The following is a 23,341-nucleotide window of genomic DNA, read 5'->3' on the forward strand; positions in this document are numbered from 1 at the left end:
GGTTGATAACTGTACATTAGCCCTAGTGAGAAGAACTGTGATCATATCATAGATGATTTGAGGGGACCCATGTATGGGATGCAGCATTTAGGAACTGCTTCTATCCATTAGTGGCATGAGGGGAAATCCTGGATTACATTTTCTATTACCCATCCTCAGATTCAAGTTGTATTCGAATATGGACAGGGATGAGCTTTGTTTTACTTGAATGGATAGTCTGTTTTGGAACAGTGGTAGCCTCAGTGACATATCCATCTCTCCACAACAGTCAGTTTAAATACCTGGACTAAGTATTTGATGCCATTTGACTTGCTGATGATCAGTAGGTCCATCAGTATTAGATTGGAGATGTCTTGTATGCCAGACTCAGGTCACCTCTAAGCACTCTGTAGGATAAGTATAGTGATATATCTGAGATGGTCCACGCAAGACTATAGACTGGGACCCCCCAGAGCAGCCCCTGCTGCAGCAACTCCCTAACACTCCAGAAGCAGCCTCCTCACAAGCCACTCTAGTGTTCCACTGCTTAGCTATTTCTCCTCAGTTACCATAAACACTGTTCAAACCTGTCAGCATGCATACGGTTTTCTTATTTACTTCTACAATGATTACAGAAACTGAAATAAAATAGCACAAACACTGATAACCATTTGCTAAACAAACAATATAGTTTCCCAATGGAAACAGACTTCTGAGCAGTGAACTTCTCTGCCCTTGAAATTCACTCACTGAAATGGCATGAAAACCTACATTCATTTTGCATCTGGCCAGTGGAGGACTAAGCTTACCTCTGGGCTGTTTTCAAACCATGGGCTCCTTGCACATTTTTAGGGCCATGCATACACGTATGCATTCTCTGACTCACCTTCTTGATTAAATTATATTCCTTGTATAATACAGCACGACTACGTTAGAATGGGTTTTAAATTTGTAGTTTTGAACAGTTTTCCAGTAAGCAATGAAACAAAACGTAAGAACCAATAATGACAAGCAACCCATTTCAGAAAACTTCAATCATAAAAGGCCACTCAAACTTCTGTCATTACAATCCACCAATATCAGTTGTTGGGTATTTCGGCTTTTCCCGGTTAGGGGGTCGCCACAGTGGAACTCTGGTCCGCTAATGATTGGCAGTTGATTTTTACGTCCTGAGTTGCCAGCCCTAACGCACAACCTTCAACGAAGGTACGCCCATTCACGCACGTCTCCACGCAGAAGATGCTCTACCTGAGTCGAACTGGTCAGCATCTTACTGTGAGGTGACAAAGCTACCGCAGCACCACCACCGCCAATCCACCAATATCAGTAAATATTCAAATTCTCTGCAGAAGTCATCTAAATAGTTCCATATTAAAGAGATTTGTAACTAATGAAGAGGTTGCCGCTAGCAAATAACTTTATATTTCATTGTTTCATCTACAGTTGCATTAAAAAAGGCTAATATTGCAATTGGGAATGGATGGCAAATTGATAATAGGTTCATAGGTTGTACCTTCATGGAAACCATTCTAACCAACAATTTCATGTTTTTTCAAGGTGAGTTCTTCAAACAAACCAATGGGGTAGCCATGGGTGCTAAATGTGCACCAACTTATGCAAACATAGTTTTAACTAGGTGGGAGGAATTGTTTGTTCTACATGGTCCTTATTCCAATTGTTGGAATACGTATAGAAGATTCTTGGATGATATAGTTATTTTTTGGACTGATACGCAGGAAATATTCTTTGAATTTTTGAACTACATAAAGGGTACTACTAGCTTTCTTGATTTCACCTTCACTTTGAATGCACAAACACTAAGATACTTGGATATTTCCTTAACCAAAACAGGGTTAGGGTTTTCATCCAAAATATACCGCAAAGATACTTTTTCCAATGCTTACCTACATTTCAAAAGTGGCCACCCATTTTATCAGAAAAAGAACCTTGTTACGGGACAATTGGTCAGGGTAAGCAGGATGACTTCCAAAGACTATGAATTTTTGGTAGAGAGTAAGAAAGTTATGGATATGTTTGAGGAAAGGGGTTACCCGCAAGATTTAATGCAGGAAGTTTTTGAGAGTGTTTTTCAAGGGAGAAAAGGTAGATTTGCACCCATTTTGGGGATGGGCACTGAATTGTTAAGGGATAATGGTGAGGTGACTCACCAAACCAACAATTGGGAACAAACATTTGTTTTTGATTACACAGGAGATTCCAAGGTTATTAAAGGAACTTGTTTCTAGGGAATGGAACAGATTTGTGGAAATTTCAGATCTGAATCTAGGGGGTCCAGAGCCCCTGAAATTTATTTATCGAAAAGATTTAAACTTCAAACAACTGTTTGAATTTCAAAAGGTATATGCTGGTTCCGGATGTGCCAAGTAGAATCCACAGATTATGCTATTTCACTCGTTGTACAGATTTCTATATTAATTAAAAAGCAAAGCTTGCATTTTGTGCGCAGCTTGTAACTGCATTTCCTTCATAATTATAAATAACACAATACGTTAATGTAAATCCTAAGCATTCCTACTAGAACAGTGTTCTAGTAGGAATGCTTAGGATTTACATTAACGTATTGTGTTATTTATAATTATGAAGGAAATACAGTTACAAGCTGCGCACAAAATGCAAGCTTTGCTTTTTAATTAATATAGAAATCTGTACGAGTGAAATAGCATAATCTGTGGATTCTACTTGGCACATCCGGAACCAGCATATACCTTTTGGACTTACGACTGTTTTTATTTTATTTTGCTGGCTCTAACTCTCATTCTGCTGGTCGTATTATTGGATATTTGTAACTGTTTGAATTTGGTGTATCTTGCAACAAGAAAGGTGGTTCACGGAAGAAGGGCACTTTTAAATGTGGTGCCTGTTCACAATGTTCTCATATAGTCAATACAAGCGAAATACATATTTCGGCTAGGGAAAGGCACATTTTTAGTAACAGTTATGCCAACTGTAACACCCAAGGGGTGGTTTATATTGTCACTGTAATCAATGTGCATCCTTTTACATTGGGAAAACTGAAAGGAGATTGAGGAATCGAATGTATGAACACTTCGATGAAATTAAAAAACAAAATAGTAAAAATGCATTGTTTCGTCATACCATTGACTGTCCACAGGCCACTTTTTTCTTTTTTGTATTGGACATAGTTCCTAAGAATATCACGGGTGGTATGTGGGAAGCCAGGTTGGAATACAGGAAACTGTTTTGGCAGATTGTCCTGGAATCCACAAAATCCCCTGGTTTAAATGATTTTGTGTCCATTACTTCTGTTCTTAAACTTAGGGCAGCAAAACTTTGATGTAATGTGTGCATAGGCACACAAGGTGACAGCATTGTACCACTATTTAGAAGTATACAAGGAAATACCATGATTTTTAAACAATATTAGTTTTTATTGCATCAATTTTTTTTTTTTAATATATACTTAAGGTTTTTATTCATTTTATTGAGTAGGTATGTCTTTTTCAATGATACAAATCTTTTTTATACTACAAATAACATTTCATATTTATTATGTGTATTTAAATGAATTTTAAAAGTTTTTTTGTTGTATGTGAAAGGGTATGTTTTACCTTGAGTCACTCTGTCATATTCAAAGTAGTTATTCCATTGGATAATTAATCAATTAAGAATTAGTGAAAAGGTACATAAGGTGTTTAAACTGTGGCATCTTGTGTGTGATTTTTCTGAGGAAGGCTTTCTACTTGTGTCGAAAACGTATTTGTTTGTTGGCGTTAATAAAAGGATTTACTTCTGGTTTCTGACCCTCATTTGGCTCTCCTAGCGAACTTGTTTCAGGTTCATAGTTAACTAGGCAACTCCTCCAAAGAAGGACATTCACTGGATTGTAGCATCCACTCCCCCTTTAAAGTGCAACACAGTACAGTACCAACGATCCATCTGCATACTGTGGGAGTAGAACCCACAGCCTTCTGCATCAAAAGCAAGTATACTACCTGTTGTGCTACTAAGAATGCTAACAGACTTGGCATAAGCAGCACTAAACTTCTCTTCCCCTGAAGCTCTCAGCTCCTTGTAAAATCCACTTGACACTCAACTAATCTCTCAACTTTGCAGCACAAGAAATCTGGAAAAAGTTAAAACTTATTTTAGGGGAGGGGGATGACAAAGGCCCGAAACCAGGGACACATTTTAAATATTGCTTCTATAACTTAGAAAGCTGCTAAAATAGTGTGTTTTCTTACCTGAAAGACAGGAAGACAAACTTGATGGGCTATATCATTATTTAGTGAATTCAGTTCACAGATTTGCCAAAAAAAAAAAAAAAAATAAAAAAGTAAAAAAAAAAAAAAAAATTAAGAGGAACAGACCAAAAGTATGAGCCAAATATTTTGGGAAAATCTATACAGTTGAGAGCTATGGACTCAACTCCTCAAACTTGTGGATATTCGGATCCATATTGGATCCGAAACAGCAACATTTTATCAAGCATCTGCTCCAAGCTCCTCCCCTTACCCATAATCCCTCACCTCTCCTACCTTCCCTCAGATAGAGTTTGCCACTAACCAAACTATTAGCAACTCAATAACGTTAACCTAGAACAGGTTTGGAGGAAGGAGGGAGGGACGGTTGCAGAAAATTAAGTACAACTACTCAGATGGAACGTTATGGTGAGTACATAACTTCTTTATCTGAAGTAGTTAACTTCATTTATCTGCAACCTGTAGGACAGAGTCCTCAGCTACCAAAACTCCTGGGAGGCCCTCATAGAAGGATATTCCTGAGCACCGCAGAGCCAAAGGATGCTCTCCCTCTAGACATCAAATCCAACTTATGAGAAATAAATGTATGTGACCTTGCCCAGGTCGCTGCTGCACAGATGATATCCAGAGAAACCTTAAACCAAAAAGCAGCAGAAGTTGCCATAGATCTGGTAGAATGAGCTTTAACAGGACCAAGTGGGGATAGGCATTTATCCCTAAAGACTTGCAGCATACATTGTGTCATCCATCTAGCTAAGGAGACCTTGGAAATGGCCTTACCCAAAAAGGGTCTAGAAAAGGACACGAATAACTGGTCAGACTTATGAAATTGTTTAGTCCTGTGTAAATAGAAAAGAAGCAGTCTATGAACATCTAGCAAGTGCAGCTTATATTCACCCTTGCTCTGGAAATTTGGAAAGAACACAGGCAAATTAATCATCTGGTTATTATTAGATTCAGAAGCCACTTTTGGTAAGAAAGAAGGGTTTGTACGAAGCAAAACCCTGTCTTTATAAAAGATCAAGTAGGGGGGGGGCATGGCAGACAAATCTTGGATCTCAAACCCTTCTAGCCGAGGTAATGGCAACTAGAAAAGCTGTCTTCCACGACAGGAATTTTAAGTCTGATGCTGCTGGTTCAAATGGGGGTGCCCCAATGCCTATAGAACTATAGTAAGGTCCCAAGGAGGGATGGAATTCTTAACCAGGGGACGCAAGAGCAAAGTACCTTTTAGAAAGGCCTTGCACAACCTCAAAGAGGCCAGAGCATTCAGATTTTCACAGACATGAAAATTAGTTATGGCTGCCAGTTGTACTTCTGTGGAGGAACTAGCCCCTTGTTGGAAAATATAGGACAAAAACTCCAACACTGCAGGAACCAGGGCTGTAAATGGATTTAGGTTTCTCTGAGAAGCCCAAATAGAGAAGTGTTTCCATTTGCTGTGATAAGATAAACCTTCCTAGTGGAAGCTTTGAGGGATGCCACCAGAATACTCTAACGAAGATGATAGACCGAGAGTCCTAGCGATCAAGGGAACTGGAGCAACCAAGCAGTCAGCTTGAGGCTGCCCAGATCGGTCGGACTGATGCCTGAGGAATGGGAGAAGGAATCTGGGCAGGGATCCAGAATCCGTGGAGGAGTTAGAGCATGAGACCAGAGGAAGGGGAACCACACTTGACGAGGCCAGAACGGGGCAATGAGGATCTCTTTGCGCCCCAGTCGGTAAGCTTTCTAAAGAAACTTCGGAATGAGAGGTAGTGGGGGATAGGCACACAGTAACCCAGGAGGCTAAGCATGGACGAGAGCGCCTCTGGGGGAGTCCCCTGGGGGAGGGGATCAGAGCGAAGAACTTGCTGCACTTTGCGTTGGAAGGAGATGTGAAGAGATTGCAGCAAGGGTGCTTCATGCTAGGAAAATCTCCTCTGCTACTGACTGTTTAAGAGATCAGCCGTATGGCATTAGAATAGCCCGACTCAGTCTGTCGGGATAAAATGTTGGAGCATCCAAGGATGTGCATTGCAATCAGAAACAGACTGGTGGAAATCGTCCACTCCCACACTCATGGCCTCGCGGCAGAGAGGGTAAGATCTGGTCCCACCTTGTTTGTTGATGCATCAGACAACAGACATGTTGTCTGACTGAACTGCAATCGTCCCCAGGGGAAGAACAGCGTAAAAGGCTTGCAATGCTAAAAGCACTGCCCTCCTCTCCAGAACACTGATATGCAATCTGGTCTCAGTTTGGGAGCACGTGCCTTGGACCATCCTTCCCAAAAAGTGCCCCCCCCCCAAGCTAGGAGGCATCTGTGGTCACTGTGGCTTGGGCTGGGGATGTTAAGAATGTATGACCTGCCAACATTTCTGGTGAATGGAGCCACCAAAGAAGAGAAATCTCGCAGGCTCTGCAGATCCGTATGGGGTAGTCCATGGAGAGGTCTAACCAAGACCACTGAACTGCCAAGGTCCACTGAAGCACCCTCATGTGAAGGCGCGCACATGGACAAATTGAAATTGCTGCGGCCATGGAGCCTAGGGGTCTGAAAACGCTCGCCATTGGTGCCCTGGGGCAGAGGATCATGGACACACAGGCCCATAGGTTCTGGTCCCTGTTGTCCTGAGTGAGAAAAACTTGTAATAGTACAGTGCCCAACTGTGCCCCTATAAATTCCAAGGTCTGGGTCAGGTTCAAGCGGGACTTTGAGATGTTGATGGTAATCCCTAGATTAACTGCAAGATGCAGGAAGGAGTCTCTGGCCATGCAAAGCAGACGCTTGTTGGCCGCAGCGAGGAGCCAATAGTCTAGGTAAGGAAACACCTGAATTCCCTGAAGCCTCAGGTGAGTCGCTACTACTGCCATAACCTTGGTAAACTCTCTGGGGGCTGTGGTGAGACCAAAGGGTAGGGCTCTGAACTGGAAATGATTGGCTCCCAGCCAGAAGCGAAGGAATTTCCTGGAGCTTCTGCAAACCTTGATGTGGTAGTAAGCATCCTGGAGGTTTATCGAGCACATCCAGTCACATTCTCGGAGATAAAGGTAGAATGGACTGCAAGGTGACCATCCAGAATTTCTGCTTGGCTACAGACAGGTTCAGGGTTGACAGGTCCAATATGGGTCTGAGGTCCCAGTCTTTTTTGGCACTAAAAAGAACCTGAAGTAAACGCCTAATCCAGACTGATCTGGGGGACTGGTTCAATGGTCCGACTGTAAAGCAGCTTTAAAATTTTGTGCAATGCAGCCTCCCTTTGAGCAGGTGGAACATCCAGGAGGCGCTTTGATTGGATGGGTGGGGCAAGGAACGGGATGGAGTATCCTCTGGATATTATTTGGGGCACCCAACGGTCAGTCGTGATGGACTCCAAGCTGTTAGGCGCAATGACAATCTTCCCCAGACTGTCTCCAGAGTAGGACAGTCGGGCAACCCCTCAGGGTTGCTGCATGGGTCTGTCCGAGAATGTCTCCCTAGACCCAAAGTTCCTTGGGCTCCCTCTGCCTCTGAGGCAGCATCTGTCTCATCTCCCTCTGCCTCTAGGAGAAGAGTTGCCTCTAGGAGAAGAGTTGTCCTGAGTGTCCCGGGAAAACTGAGATTTTCTGAACTACATCTTCTGCCCTCTGATTCCTAGAAAAGGATCTTTGAGGGCTAGAGAAGTGGTCTCGGGACAGCAGACAGAGTCTTCCTGTCCTCCTTCCTCTGGACCAAGGTGTCACGAACTGTCTTCACAAAAAGGGAGGAACCATCAAAGGGAGCATTTGTGAATGATGCCTTGAAGGGGTCCGTGAATTGACAGAGTGAGCCAAGCGTGCCGCCTCATAGCTACGCCAGACCCAGCCACCCAAGCTGCTCCTTCCGTTGCATGGAAAAGACTATGCATGGATGAGTTTGAAACTGATTTCAGAGTAGACATTTTCGCTGAGAACAATAGCTTGTCCTCTGGCAACAAGGATTCTGGGGGCGACAGCGAATTCCGTGACTAGGTCTCACTGGAGTCGAATGAAGTGTGCCAAATAATTCAGCGCTCATACGGAAAACGTCACTGAAGAAAAGACTCTCTTCCCAAAGTGATCCACCATCCTAGACTCTTTGTCCGGAGGGTGGACCGAAGAACTTTCCTGAGCCAGTTCTCTCTTGGTGGCAGCTGCCACCACCATAGCATCCACCGGAGATCCCTTGTACCAAGCCTGTCTGTGGGAGGAGAAAGGATCCTGTCTGGGCATTTGGGTATTGGCTCTATGGTGTCAGGCTCTTCCCATGCCCGTGTGGTAATAAGATCCACTAATGGATCTGCAGGAGGGGACACCCAGGATGTAGATGAGCCCGTGCTAAAGGCCTCCAGGAATACTGACTCATCCATTGAGTGTTTTGGGGCTGACCAACCTCCACTCTGGCGGAGGATTTCCATGAGGTCTCCAAAGGAGACATCCTAAAGAGGTAACCTGGGGGAACCCTCACCTTCATCCAAGTCAGTATCTTTTATGAGGGACTCAGGGGAGTTCATGTGCCTCCTCTTTCACAAATGCTTACGGTGGAGGGGGGGGGCCTCCTCAGTGGGACTCTCTAATGAGGGCTCATAAGTCACAGGGGGTTCCACAATGGTAACCACCTGGGGGTCCTCAAGCATGGGCTGTCCCTGGGACAAGCTGGTGGGATTCGTGACCAAATCCATGGCAGCCTGGGCGGATTCCAAGGCAATGGGCTGGGGTCTCATCAATCCCTGGGAGTGAACCCTCTTCACCACATTGAAGGCCAAAGGAGAGCGCACCTCCTTGGCAACCAACAAGGAAGAAGTTCTCCCCGGCTCTGTCGTGAGGATTGGGGCCAAGGCCAAGGTAGCCAGGGTTCCGAAGGAACGGCTCGGAGCAGAAGACACCTCCGTTCCCTTGGATCTGGCTCCCTGTTCTCAGCCCAGAGAGTTGCTCAGATCTGAACAAGTCTGATCCAAGGAACTCAAGGTAATGGCCAGCGTAGAGGCTGGAGGAACCATCACTGCCAAACCCCCAGCTCCATCCTCTGATCCATAACCCTGAAACCGCAGTTAGGATTGGGGAAGGAGAAATAGGATGGAAGAAGGGCATAGATGTCCCCTCTCCAGCGGAGAGGGGCCTGGCAAGACTCCCATTTGATTTGGGTTCGAATGAATCTCTGCATCATCCTGGCCACGTCAAGCTCTGATGGACTCGGTCGACCGCGAGGAGGCGACAGACTCTGATCTGGCCCTGTGATACTACCTCGAAGAAGGCCTCTGGTCCGAAGGCTCCATCAACTCCAGGGAGAACCTCGGGGAATGGAACGGAGAAGAAGTGGTCCTAACAACTTTCGTAGGTGTACTGGGAAATTGTTCCCACTCAGGAGATAGCGTGCGGTGCTTTTCCACCCTTTCCTCTCTCATCTTTAGACTTTGTCCCTGCCTCAGCAGGCTTAGAGGGAGGTTGAGTCCCAGCCTGGGGGTGGGAGTTCTCTAAAGCAGAAACTGGTAGCAGGCCCTTAGCTACCAGTTTTGCCCTCCTTCCTTTTAGGGCCCTGGGGTTGAACCCTGCACACAGACTAAGATGGGGAACACCCAGGAAAATGACAGTGTGGCAATCAGCCAGTGAAAGCTTGTGGCCACACATTGTGCATTTTTTTTTTAAACGTTGGTTTAGGCTGATCAGCCATAAACACTCCACACAGCCAAACTCTAAACTAGACACACACACACACACACACACACACACACACACACACACACACACACACACACACACACACACACACACACACACACAGGTTGGCTAGGCCTACTCTACCTCAAAAACATTTTTTTTTTTTTTTTTTAACAAACCGACAAGACGAAGGGTTGCTCACAAACAACTACTCTCAAACACTAATTTAAGTACCAAAAGTTCAACTTACTACACCCAACTTGGAGCTATAGAAACCACGATGCGTACGCATGAAGCAGCAAACGAGATCTGGGGGAAGGTAGGAGAGGTGAGGGATTATGGGTAAGGGGAGGAGCTTGGAGCAGATGCTTGATAAAATGTTGCCGGCTTGGATTCGAATACCCAGAGGTTGCAGATAAATGAAGTTAACTACTTCAGATAGAATATTACACACCTGCCAGTCTTGCAGAAAATCCAGCCATTAAAGCTAGGTAAGGATGCTGTTCAGACATGGGGAGACTGAAAGAGGTTAGCTGAGAAGTCCCTCTACAGTGAGTACCAAAGATCAGCAGATGTGCTGAATGCATGTGTGTCATACACTTCAAAGACCCTATACAACAGTCCAGATTAATCCTAGTTTGGGAATCAAACCTATTGAATGCCTAAATCAAGGAGTAGTAAGACTCCCCCCTATGGAAAACTGTCCGAATGACTTGCTTTTAAAACTTCCAAGCACTTCCCAATTGAATGCCTAAAAAAAAAAAAGCAAGGACTCAAAAGTTAAAGTGCAAATATAGCCCAGCTCCTTGAATTGTGCTCAAAGTAACAAAGCTTGGCAAACGTGTGCGTGCATGGGGTGGGGGTGGGGGGGCACCAAGTGGTTGTGGCACAATGCCCTCCCTGGGCATTTTTATAACAGCCACAATCCAATTGCTATGAAATTTAATAGCATTTTCCAACATGCCTCATGCTGCCTGGTGAAAGTGTACTGTCAGCTTAATTAAATTCAGGACCTTTTGCTTCCCTGGAGGAAAGAGAACTACTCTTTCACTGGAATACGGCTCAGGAAGGATTTGAGATAAACATAAATGGCTCTCTCCTCTCTGGGTCTTGTCCCTGGAAAGGCAATGAAGAGGCAATGAAGAGGAATCTGGACTATCAGGAAAAATTAAGAGCCTGTTAGAGAGTTTGATGCCTGCAGGTGGTTTTGAATGATTCTGCAGTCACCAGCACTTTTCCATCCTCAGAAGCACCCTCATCTAAAGGAATATAAACAGAATTGTGAGGTACATAACTATCACAAACCCTAGGAGGACCACAAAGTACAGTTTTGTACCTACCATAAATGTAGATGTCCGAGAGGTATGCATCTGCAGTCCTAACAAACGGGTTGTCCTGGCCTCAGGCAGCCCTTCGGTCGGCCGGATTCCAAAGTCTGGGGCTGGCCTCGGCTGATGTCGCACTTCACCAGACGTCATAGCTGCAGTTCAGTGGGTATAAAGGCATCAGCCGACGCCATTTTCCTCAGTGTTTCTTGCCCCAGATGCCAGGAGCCCTCTAGGAAGGCTAAATTTGGATAAATGCAAATGTTTCCAAACAATAGAGAGCAAATAGAAATAAACAAGTATATACATATATACAAACAAATACACCATAATATATTCCCCCAGCTAGCTACAAGATGGGCAAATACCCTAGGAGTACCACAGAGGGGAAGGAGGGTGGGTAATCCTGACTGCAGATGCATACCTCTCTGACATCTACATTTATGGTAGGTACAAAACTGTACTATGTCCTTCAAGGATGCATCTGCAGTCCTAACAAATGGGTAGAATACCATAGCCAAACTGGGGGAGGAGGTAATAATTAGATTATGGTGTAGTTAAGATCCCTTGCAAAACAGCAGTGGCAAAGCCTGCTCGGGATCTGGAGTATAAGGGTAGATTATAATGCTTGGCAAATGTATGCACGGAGCTCCAAGTAGCAGCCTCTAAAATGTCTTTGGTAGCCACTCCTCGTAAAAAAGCTGTAGTAGTGGATGTAGCCCTTGTGGAGTGAGGTCTGATGTTTTCTGGAGTTGTCTTTCCATGGTAAGAGTAACAAAATCTAATGCAATTTCCTATCCACTTTGAGATTGTCTGTTTTGAAATTGCTTTTCCTTCCATTCCTGTTGCATATGCTACCAGTAGCTGGTCAGTTTTTCTATTGCTCTTGGTTCTGTCCAGGTAGTAGCGCAATTGCCTATGTACATCCAAGGTATGTAATAATCTTTCTCCCTGTTCTGTGGGTTGGGGAAGAATGTAGGTAGGTGGATAGCTTGGTTTAGAGATACCCTGGAGACCACCTTTGGCATAAAAGTAGGATTAGTTCTCATGGACACTATCTTGATGGAAGATAAGGAAGGGCTGTACTGCCATTAATGCCTGTAATTCAGAAACCCTTCTTGCTGAAGTGATTGCAAGCAGGAAAGCAGTTTTCCATGATAAGTACTGTAATTCTGCTGTTGCTGCTGGTTCAAAAGGAGGGAGTGTCAACTTTTCCAGCACAAAGTTCAAGTCCCATGCGGGCAATGGTGGCTTCCTTGGTGGCTTTACATTTTTAATTCCTCTCAGAAACTGCCTGAGTAGAGGATGAGAGAAGACTGGAAGGTCCATGTTGTATTCTGCTGAAATAGCTGATGCATGAATCTTAATGGAAGAATAGGACAGGCCATTGTGGAAAAGTTCTGCCAAGTATTCCAGGATGTTAGGCATGTTTACCAGTGACACATCTTCTCCTTTAGCTGCACTCCAAATGAGATATCTTTTCCATTTTGCTGAATAAGTTTTCCTTGTTGAGGGTCTGCGAGCCTCCAAGATAATGTCTTTAACCCTTTGAGATAAATCTGGGTTATTTTGTCTTATGCAATGTTCCAGGCAGCTAGCTGCAACGTTTTCAAGTTTGGATGCAGGGTTTTGAAGTTGTTCTGTGTTAGCAGTAAGGGAACTAGGGGCAGAGGCCATATTTGTTCCCGAGACATACTCCTCAGTAATGGGTACCAATGCTGCCTCGGCCAATCTGGAGCTATCAGGATGATCCTTGGGCGGTCTTCTTTGATCTTCAATAGCACCTTGTGCATCAAAGGAAGAGGTGGGAATGCATATGCTGTCAGGTTTTCCCAACTGAAAGATAGGGAGTCCACCTTCCAAGCCAGAGGGTGGTATGTCCTTGTGCAAAATTTTTTCAATTGGTGGTTGTGTGGGGATGCGAATAAGTCTATTTCTGGTAGTCCCCATTTCCTTGTAATGGATTTGAAGATGTCTGGATGCAGCATCCATTCGTGGGCATCCGTGGTAGTTCTGCTTAGGATGTCTGCTAGTATATTTTCTTTTCCTGGTACAAATATTGCCTGGAGCTGAATGTTGAAGCTCAGGGCCACATTCCAGAGGTCCATTGCCATCCGGCATAGAGGGTATGAATGTGTGCCTCCCTGTTTGTTGATGTACCACATAACTGTGGTGTTGTCCGTCCTTATCAGCAATTGACCCTGTTGAAGAAACAGTCTGAATGTCTGAATTGCCAGTTTTACCGTCCTTATCAGCAATTGACCCTGTTGAAGAAACAGTCTGAATGTCTGAATTGCCAGTTTTACTGCCAGCATCTCCTTTTGATTTATGTGTAGGTTCAGCTGGTCTTGAGTCCATAAGCCTTGTATGCACTTGTCCGGCATGTGTGCCCCCCAACCGAGGTCTGAGGTGTCCGTGGTGATAGTATGGCTTGGTTGAGGGCTGTGGAAGGGCAGTCCTTTGTTCAACTGACAGGCCTGAGCCCACCATTGGAATTCTTACTTCAGGCATGGAATTATTGGAATTTGGGTTTCTAGGCTGTGCTTGTGCTGAGACCATAAATTCCTTGGGTACCATTGCAACTTCCTCATATGTAGTCTGGCATGTGGAATCAATATTATGCAGGATGCCATGTAACCCAGGGCTTGCAGGACTTTCCTTGCTGTTAGCTGGTTCTGCATTGTTAATGCCATGAAATAGAGAGGAAGGTGCTTCTGCTTTTCTGCTGTGAGGGATGCCATTTGATTTGATGTGTCCAGTTCTGCACCCAAGAAAGTTATCCTCTGGGATGGTATCAGCCTTGACTTTTTTATACTGACTGTGTATCCCAGGGCTTGTAGCAGATGAATGACCTTTTTCAAATCTTTTGCTAATTTGTTTTTGTTGTCCGCTTGTAACAGGCAGTCGTCCAGGTAAGGGTAAATTTGAATTCCCTGAAGCCTGCAATGAGCAATTACTGATGCCAGGCATTTCGTGAATACTCTGGGCGCAGTAGATAAGCCAAAGGGCAATGCTAAGAATTGATAATGCTCTGATCCTGCAAGAAATCTGAGGTATCTTCTGCAGTTTGGTCGTATGGGGACGTGCAGGTATGCCTCCTTGAGATCTAGAGTTACCAGCCAAGACTCCTTGCCCAGCATGGGAAGAAGCTGCTGTAGGGTCAGCATCTTGAATTTTGGAACAATGAGATATGTGTTCAGAGCGGACAGGTCTAGAATAGGTCGCCATTGGTTTTCTTTTCTTGGCACCAGGAAAAGTCTGGAGTAAAATCCTTGCCCTTGTTCCATAGACGGTACCTTTTCTATAGCTCTCATCCTTATTAAGTTGTCTATTTGTTCTAGAGCTTTTGTCTTTTGATTTGGAGGTAGGTTTGGCATTCCTCTCTTCCTTGGTAGAGTATGGAAGTGAAACCTGTAACCTTTGTCTATTGTCTGTAAAATCCATTTGTCTCCTGTGATGTAATGCCAGTTTACTGAAAATAAGGCTAGCTTTCCGCCTAAGGGTGCATCTAGTTGTTCCCTGGTAGGCGGTCTCAGAGCCAAGTCACTGTGATTGTCCTGTGGAAGTGGTAGTGGCTGGATCTGTGGCAGTACTTCACTGGTTGTTAGGCTGCCACTGACGTCCCCTGTAGGCACCTCTGGATTGACCCCTGCCTCTTGGCCGCCTATTCCTGCCTCTCTGTGCTCTGGTGGTGTCTGGAAAGGACCAATTCTTGGAAGGCCAGTTCCTACTAAACCTTGGAGGCTGGACCTGTAAGAAATCCTTGACTGTCTGGACAGATTTTGCTTTCTCTTCCACCTTCTTCAGCACCTGCTGTGCAGGTGAGCCAAACAAATTATGCTTATCCATGGGAGCATCTAGGAGCTTTGATTTTACATGGTCTGGTAAGGACTGCTCTTTTAACCATGCATGCCTTCTGATCACTGTACCAGTCATAGCTGATCTAAAGGAAGCCTCCAGTGCATCATAGCCGCATTTTAAGGAATGATTACTGACCTGCTGTATGTTATGTACCATTTCCTGAAGAGACTTTTTGTCTAATGGTTCAGGCGAGGACAGTTTTTTAGTTAACTGGTCTAACAAATTCCCGATACTGAATCATGTGGAATTGACAGTTTAAGGCCCTAGCCGAAAGAGTAGCAGAAGTATAAACTTTTTTTACCCCATCTCTAAGGCCCTAGATTCCCTTTCAGAGGGAGGGTTTTTGGCAGAGGTAGCTGCTACAGCCTTGGGTCCCTGTGAAATAGTTTCAGGATCTGCAAAAGGAGCCTTATACAAATGATAATGTGTCCGAACCCTGTAGTACCTGTCGGGCTTAGCAGGGGCCGGAGGAAGTGAATCAGGGGCAGTACAAGCATCATTAAATGCATCATCCACAACAGTAAGTACTGGAGGAATGGCTAAAGGCCTATGCTGTGGCAAATGCAAAAAGGTCCTAAGCCTTTTCCTAGAGTCTGAAAAATCCTGGCCCTGCCATTGAAATTGTTCCCTCATAGCATGCAAGTTTTCCCCAAAAGAAAATTCCTCAGGCGGAGAGGCAGAAGGAATTGAGTCTTCTGCATCAGAGTCCTCATAAGGAGAATAAGGGCCTTCTGGAGGGTTTGTATTTTCTGAATCATCAGAAGAGTAATCTGAAGAAACTGGCTCAGGGGGCTCTGCTCTACGCCTCTTCTCTGGAGGTGGGTGAGAGGCCCTGTCAGGGTGAGGTTGGGCCCTGATCAAAGTAATGAGATCCTCTGCTAGACTAAGCATTTGAGTACTAGAGCTAGGCCTGTGAGAGGGGGTCTTAATAGGCACAGTCTTGGTTGATTTTGCTGCTTTAGCCCTGGCAAAAGCCTTAATCGACATGGATGCAGGGGGCCTAGCAGCTCCACGTGCAGGAGTGGATATATCTAAAGGGATAGTATCAGATAAATCCTGTGAACCTGTAAGAGCAGGTGGAATTTCAGTAGCAGATTCAGCCATGCTGGATGAGGCCTCGGTGGGAGGCAAGCTTTCGGCCGAAGGAAGAACCGAGGGCTCGGTTTCAGCCGAAACAGAGACACTCGCGGTTGACTTAACCGCGGTTTCGGCCGAAACCGCGGACCGCGAGTGTCTGTCCTTTTCCTTGCGCTTTTTAGCTAATTGTGAAGTCGGAGTTTCCGACGGCATGTTGTAAGCAAAAGCAGAGCCGAAAAACTCCTCAGCAAATTCCGACCGATGCCTAAGTGTCCGTCGGTTGAAAGAAGCACAGGCTAGACAGGCTGCTACGTCGTGGTCTGGGCCTAAACAAGGTAGGCAGTAAGAGTGGAAATCTTTATGAGGTATTTGTTTCCCACAAGTTAAACAGTTATTCACTTTTTCTGACATAGTCTGAGGTAAGAGAGTCCCCAACGGGGTACTTGGCTTTTTAGAAGTCTTCGGTAGTAGCAATCTCTGGTTCTGACCGACCGGCACTTGCGAACAGCTTCTGCTTCGGGCACCACGCGGCAAGAAAGACTGAGGAAAATGGTGTCGGCTGATACCTTTATACCCGCTGAACTGCAGCTATGACGTCGGGTGAAGTGCGACATCAGCCGAGGCCAGACCCAGACTTTGGAATCCGGCCGACCGAAGGGCTGCCTGAGGCCAGGACAACCCATTTGTTAGGACTGCAGATGCATCCTTGAAGGACATCAGTCAATGTTTATAGCCATCTGTTCTCACCTAGCTTGTCAAGGAGGAACAACTCTGTCCCAATTAAAGAAACAGACAAACAGAAAATGGGAATTATCCCAGTTCACGATGACCCTCCAGGTTCTGAAACAATGGTAGGACCCAAGCAAAGACCACTAATAAGTCTATAGATGGGATCACTAGCAGACAATCATGCAGGAAAAGTTATTTTCCCCATAAGACTCCTGCAACAGTAACTAGCACTAAAGTACACACATTGGTCTCTTCTGTATACTACTATCTCTGAGTGAAGCCATTGAAAAGGTCCAAGGGAACTTCCACTGCAGAAACTACAATTATTTTTTAAATGGGTATATCACCGATTCACATGCACCTTTTTCAGACTCTGTCAGGAAGCTGACTAGCCCAGCACTGTACAGTACTCAAATGGATGCAGAAGAAATCAAACCCTGAACCACAAGCTACTGCTTAAAATGACAAAGCTTTAATCTTTTGTGACAACTGCACTGATATGCCAAAAATAAAGCAGTGTAGACAGCCTACTGCAGTAGATGTAAGAGTTCCTGGTGAGTCATCACTCAGCAAAACATGTCAGCTGTGCTTGCTCAAATCAGCAAAAATGGGACAAATCCATCCCCCAATCCTTTCGGATCAGAGGAGCAACAATTTGATTCCATCTCTCTCTGTCTGAAAGCAGATCACTTTATGACCCCTCTGGGAAAAAATAGATCCATTCTAGGAGCTCTGTGAAGAATGCTTGGGCAGTAAGCAGAATTCTTTCTAGTGGGGGAACCCAACAGCTTGGAAGACAGATGTTAGACACACGTCAAAAACTTGTCACTCCCTGGTTCTTTATGTTAATGCAAGCTCACATTTTGTCCACAGACAGAATATTTTGGCAGGCAGGAGTGCTGTGGCACTGACTGCCTCTTGGAAGCCTTTGGAGGGGGCACCTGTGATCGGTTGACTGCTCTACACTCTGTTGCCATAGTCAGAGACCACTTCTTTGGGAATTAAAGCAAAAAAGAAAAGGAAAGCCAGGTAAGAACCTTTCATTCACTGTCAAGTTGGTCTTCAAACAGATTATGAGAAGCCTGCCCAAACAGGGCTTCACCCCAGAAAGAGAATTTCAGAAAGCCTTTCCTTAGCTAAATGAAATGGCACAGACTCATTTCACAATTAGCCAAGACAAGTTCTTGAATTTTCACTGTTCTGGTGCTGTGACTAATGCATAAAAATTAAGCCTACTGAAGAATCCATGATGATTTTGCAATCCTTTGCAACTACAAAATGACAACCCCAAATCAGGTGCTGACAGACTTTCCAGAGTTTGATCCACAGTTAAAACTGGTGAGACAAAACAAAGACTAAAATGGAGAATACTCTGTTGCTCACCACTTCCAAAGGTTTGCACTCCTTATTTAGCAGTAAAGTAAAAAGATGCTATGTTTTTTGGGACATACAATACTGAAGGGAGGACATAAGCACCTGCCCTTGAATGCCTAGTTGGAAGAAATTTTATTCCATCTGCTGTCTGCACTAAGCATCAGTTTCAGCTGCAAAGGAAGATGAATCTGGATACTTCCAAAACATCCAAATAGCATCAAGTACAAAGTTTGGAGGAGATCTAATCCAAGGATCCTTATTTTTCTTCAGCAAATAATGCTTTTGCCCCCCTTTTTTGGGGAGCGGGGAGTAACAGAACAGCTTAATATATGTCCACACAGGACCTCATGAGCCACGGTCTTTCCCAAATGAAGTCATAAGGAGGGAAGCCATCATTTATTGTATCTCAGAAGCAATCTTCTATCCTGCTCATTTGGGAATAAGGTACAGCTTAGTATACACATCACAATACTTTATTCTGTTACCAGTTATGGTTACAAAAGTTACAAAAAAGCAATGAGTTAAATCTTGTCTGGCCATCAGACGTGGGAGTGTTTTTCAACAGAAACTGCATTCTCAAGCAGGCATAAAGCAGCAGTCTGGAGCCATGAAAAGCCTAGCTGTAAAAGAAAGGGGGTGGGGGCTATAGAAAGTACAGTTGTGTACACTTACCATAAATGTAGATGTTAATGTGTATTCACTGTTGCAGTCATTACATTTGGGTTATCTGCTTGCAGTAGCCCTCAGGTCAGCCTGATTAACAGTCTTTGGCTTTGGCCCTGCGTCGGTTGCTGTCCCTTCTTCCGTGATGTCAGGTCGTCAGGGGTATAAAAACATGCAGCAGACACCATTACATCAGTTTTTCTTGCACCAGATGTCAGTTACCCCCCTAATGGGAAGCAGTTAAATCTATAATACAAGGATATACCTCCAACAAAAAAGCAAATACACCAAAAAGCTTTTGGAGCATAGTAAGCGAGAATAGAGGTATAGCCAAAAGAAGAAAGGGGGCCGGAGGGAGGGTAACCAGGACTGCAACAGTGAATACACCCGAACATCTACATTTATGGTAAGTGTACACAACTGTACTATGTTCTTCGTGTTGCACTGTTGCAGTCATTACATTACACCCCTGAGAAAAGCTGTAAAGGTAGATGCAGCCCTGGTTGAATGGGGTCTAATGCCCTGTGGGATAGGTTTTTCACGGTGCTTATAGCAGAAATGAATGCAGTGGCCTATCCATTTTGAAATGGTTTGCTTTGAAATAGCTTTCCCCTCTGTCCCTGCAGCAAATGCCACCAGCAGTTGTTCAGATTTCCTTTGAGGATTTGTCCTGTCCAAGTAGAATCCAAGTTGTCTGTGCACATCTAAGTAGTGCAGTATGCATTCCCCTTTGTTCCGTGGGTCAGGAAAGAAGGTAGGCAAATGAATGAACTGATCAAGCACCACACGGGATACCACCTTGGGCATGAAGGAGGGATTGGGTTCTGAGGGACACCCTGTCTGCATGAGAGATGATGAAAGGCTCCACTGTCATAAGGGCCTGCAACTCAGATACCCTTCTTGCATAAGTGATTGCTAGAAGAAAAGCTGTTTTCCAGGAAAGGAATTTTAAATCTGCAGTAGCAACTGGCTTGAAAGGAGAAGAGGGAGTTTCTCCAAGACAAAGTTAAGGTCCCAGGCTGGAGTTGGAGCTCTGCTCGGTGGCCTTACATTTTTGGCCACTCTGAGGAACTGCTTGAGCAGTGGGTGAGAGAAGGGGAAAGGCTCTGTGCTATAATGAGCTGAAATGGCTGAGGCATGAATTCTGATGGAGCAAAAGGACAAGCCCTTATGAAGCATCTGTCAAATACTGTAGAATCTGAGGTAGAATCGGAGGTAAATTGGGCACTGCTGCGCTCATCCCTTGAGACTGGTTCCAGGTACAAAATCTTTTCCATTTTGCAGCATAAGATTTTCTAGTACTAGGCCTCCTAGCCACTAATATATCATCCATCACCGATTTACTGAGGGATAAGCAAAGGAGAGATTAGGTAATTAGCCAGGCTGCTAGGTTCAGCATTTGCAGCTGAGGGTGCAGAATCTGGTTCTCCTGCTGAGACAAGAGGGAAGGAGTCAGAGGCAGGTGCCATGGGGCCAAGAGCGACACACTGCGCAGAAGGGGGAAACCAGTGCTTGCGTGGCCAGTCTGGTGCAATTAAAATCGTCCTTGGCTTGTCCTGTTTGATCTTTAGTAGTACCTTGGAGAGCAGAGGCAGAGGAGGAAAGGCATAAACCGATAGGTTCAGTTTGTGGGGAATCCTTGTGCAAAATTTGTCCAACTAATGGTTCTGGGGGGAGGCAAACAGGTCTATATCTAGGCTCCCCCTATTTGCTTGTCAACATGTTGAAAATCCTTGGTTCCAGTTTCCACTCATGTAGGTCCATGAGTTCCCAGTTTTTGGCCTGCAGACCAATCTTTCCACCTAAAGGGGCATTCAGTTGGGAAGTTCTTAGAAGTTTTAAAAAAAAAAAAAAAGTAATTGAGACAGTTTTCCATAGGGGGGAGTCTTACTACTCCCTGATTTGGGTGCAGAAACCCCCTACTGCTTAGTCTTGTGTGTCCCCTGGGACTGAAACCTTGGGTTTCTGATGTGTCTAGGTTTGGCTTGAGATGCCCTGGAAGGGGCTGGAAAGGACCAATTCTTAGAGGGCCAGTGCCTACTAAATCTAGGAGGCTGAACTTGTAAGAAAGCTTTAACAGTTTTCATAGATTTAGCTTTATCTTCCATCTTTTTAAGAACTTTCTCAGCCTTGTTGCCAAACAGGCGGTCCTGATTTAAGGGAGCATTCAACAATTTAGCTTTAACATGATCAGGCAAAGATAGCTCTCCTTAAGCCAAGCATGCCTTCTGAGCACAGACCTAGTAACAACAGCCCTGCAAGAGGCCTCTAATGAATCAAATGCAGATTGCAAAGTATGTTTTCCAACCTGTTCAGCAGAATGGATTAAATCCTGTAATTCTTTATTTTCCGCACAGTCAGGAATCATCATTTTCTGTTTAAGCAATCCAATAACATGTTGCTGCTTTTTTAACATATGAAACTGGTGGTTTAAAGCCCTAATGTCCAAGGTTGCAGAAGTGTAAACCTTCTTAAGCCATCTATCCAGCACCCTGGAGTCTATCAGAAGGGGTAGGATTTTTAGCAGTAGAAGCCTTAATGCCCTTGGGTCCCTGTGAAATTGTCTCTGGATCTGCAACAGGATTCTTAAAAATGAACTTGTGTGTGATCAGGAACCCTGTAATATCGGTCAGGTTTTCTTGGAGCAGGAGGCAAAGAATCAGGGGCCAACCTAGATTCCGAAAAAACATCAACAATGTCTAGTACAGGAGGAATAGCTAAAGGCCTATACTGAGTCAGGAGTAAGAAATCCATAAGCCTCTTTTTTGAATCAGAAAAATCCTGGCTTTCCCAGTGGAAATGCTCCCTTAAAGTATGTAAGATTTCACCAAAAGAAAAATCCTCTGGAGGGGAAGCAGAGGGAATAGAGTCCTCTGAATCAGAATCCTCATAAGGAGATAAGGGCAAATCCAGATCAGAAGAATCAAAAAAATCAGAAAGCTGCAAAACTACTGTATGAACTAATCATCCATTCCAGGTTACCAGCTACATCAAACCCTAGAAGAGGTAATACAGAAAAACATGCCAAATCCTCTCTAGATCATACAGAAACAGTTGTATACAATGATCTCAGACCCATAAAACTAAGCAAGCTTAGAGGAAGGTGGGTGGGAGTTTATCACGCAGCATTAATCTTAAATTCAAACATCTATTGTTACTATTGGTTGGTTCTGTAACTTTCAGAAATGGGATTGGATGGTCTAACATGCCACATGGGAAAGTAGCAGCAAAGTCTAATCTCTCTCAGACTAGACATATGGCTAAAAACATAGAAAAGTATGAACACATATCCAGGTAGCAGCCTTAGAGAATCACTAGGCTAAAACATTTTTGATGGATGGAGTATTGGCTTAATCTAAAGTGAGTCAAAGAATCAAAACAGCATTACACCGAACAGCTTGACTGCTTGCCCCCCCAGCCCAAGCTTGCTTACTTCTCTGGGCATGGGTCTGCTTGACAGTACAGCCATACCCATTTAGTAATGGGTGACTAGAGTGTGCACCAGTATCACACTCCACAGCCACACTATGGGAATACAGAATGATTCAAAAGTTTGGAATTCTTAGACTAGACCCCACATGGTGTCGATACAAAGTCTTGCCTGCATCTACAATATTAGCGTTTGTCTAATGGCATGGATTTTGGAGGTAGGGATCAGTGACCGAGTGGCCAACATCAGCTTTCCCGTTGGGGACTTTTTGAAGTGCAAATTAATCATGCAGCAAGAAGCCTAGCATGCACAGGCTGTAAGAGGTGTGCAGCTCAGCCATGAGACTATATATTGGTAGCATGTGCCTCCTAAACGCATCCATAACATACCATAGCATGGAAACTACTGGAGGGAGGGGGTTATGACAGTCCTCAGGTTCTGCAGACTGGTCTATTCTCTAGTTCTCAACGTCCGCTTCCAAAAAGGCAAAAATGAACTGATAAGGCTCACTCAGGGAACAAACGAGTTTGAGGTTTCTTGCCCCACAGGAGGAATAAACCGGCTGAACAGATAGAGGAAAGGGGGAACCAGTGATACTATCTTGTAATGCCCCCCCCTCCCCCCCGAAAATCAAAGCAAAACTAATGGGCTCTTAAAGTATAACTGACTGACATTGTGTTGCTTGTGAATGCACAAAGTATTACATAGTATGGTCTATATATGGTCTACGTATGACCATCATAATGCAGCACTATTAACAACTTTGTGATAAAAATCATTAATCTTAAATGGTAGTTATACTGGGAACTATGTATCTTTCCAAGACGGCTGAAAGAAAAAATGTTGAGAATTTATCATGGGGAATGCTGACATAGGGTGTGACAATGTGAGGTACTGCCAGCTATGCCAGGAGAAGTAGGGCAGTGGATGTGTAACATATGACAGCATAGCTAGCTGGAGGTTTGTAAAGAATCAAATGTCATTTGTATATCACACTGATTTGTACAGGTGTTTGTTACAAATGC

General features: G+C 44.4%; 1 protein-coding gene across 2 annotated transcripts in view; it reads right to left on the reverse strand.

Moving 5' to 3' along the window:
* Positions 1–23,341, reverse strand: part of PRDX3 (peroxiredoxin 3) — a 223,465-nt gene that overhangs the window by 691 nt on the left and 199,433 nt on the right. The gene's annotated exons all lie outside the window — the stretch shown is intronic.

Source organism: Protopterus annectens, chromosome 14.part0 (genome assembly GCF_019279795.1).
Source record: "Protopterus annectens isolate FY-2018-M chromosome 14.part0, PAN1.0, whole genome shotgun sequence".
Classification (NCBI taxonomy): Eukaryota; Metazoa; Chordata; order Ceratodontiformes; family Protopteridae; genus Protopterus; species Protopterus annectens.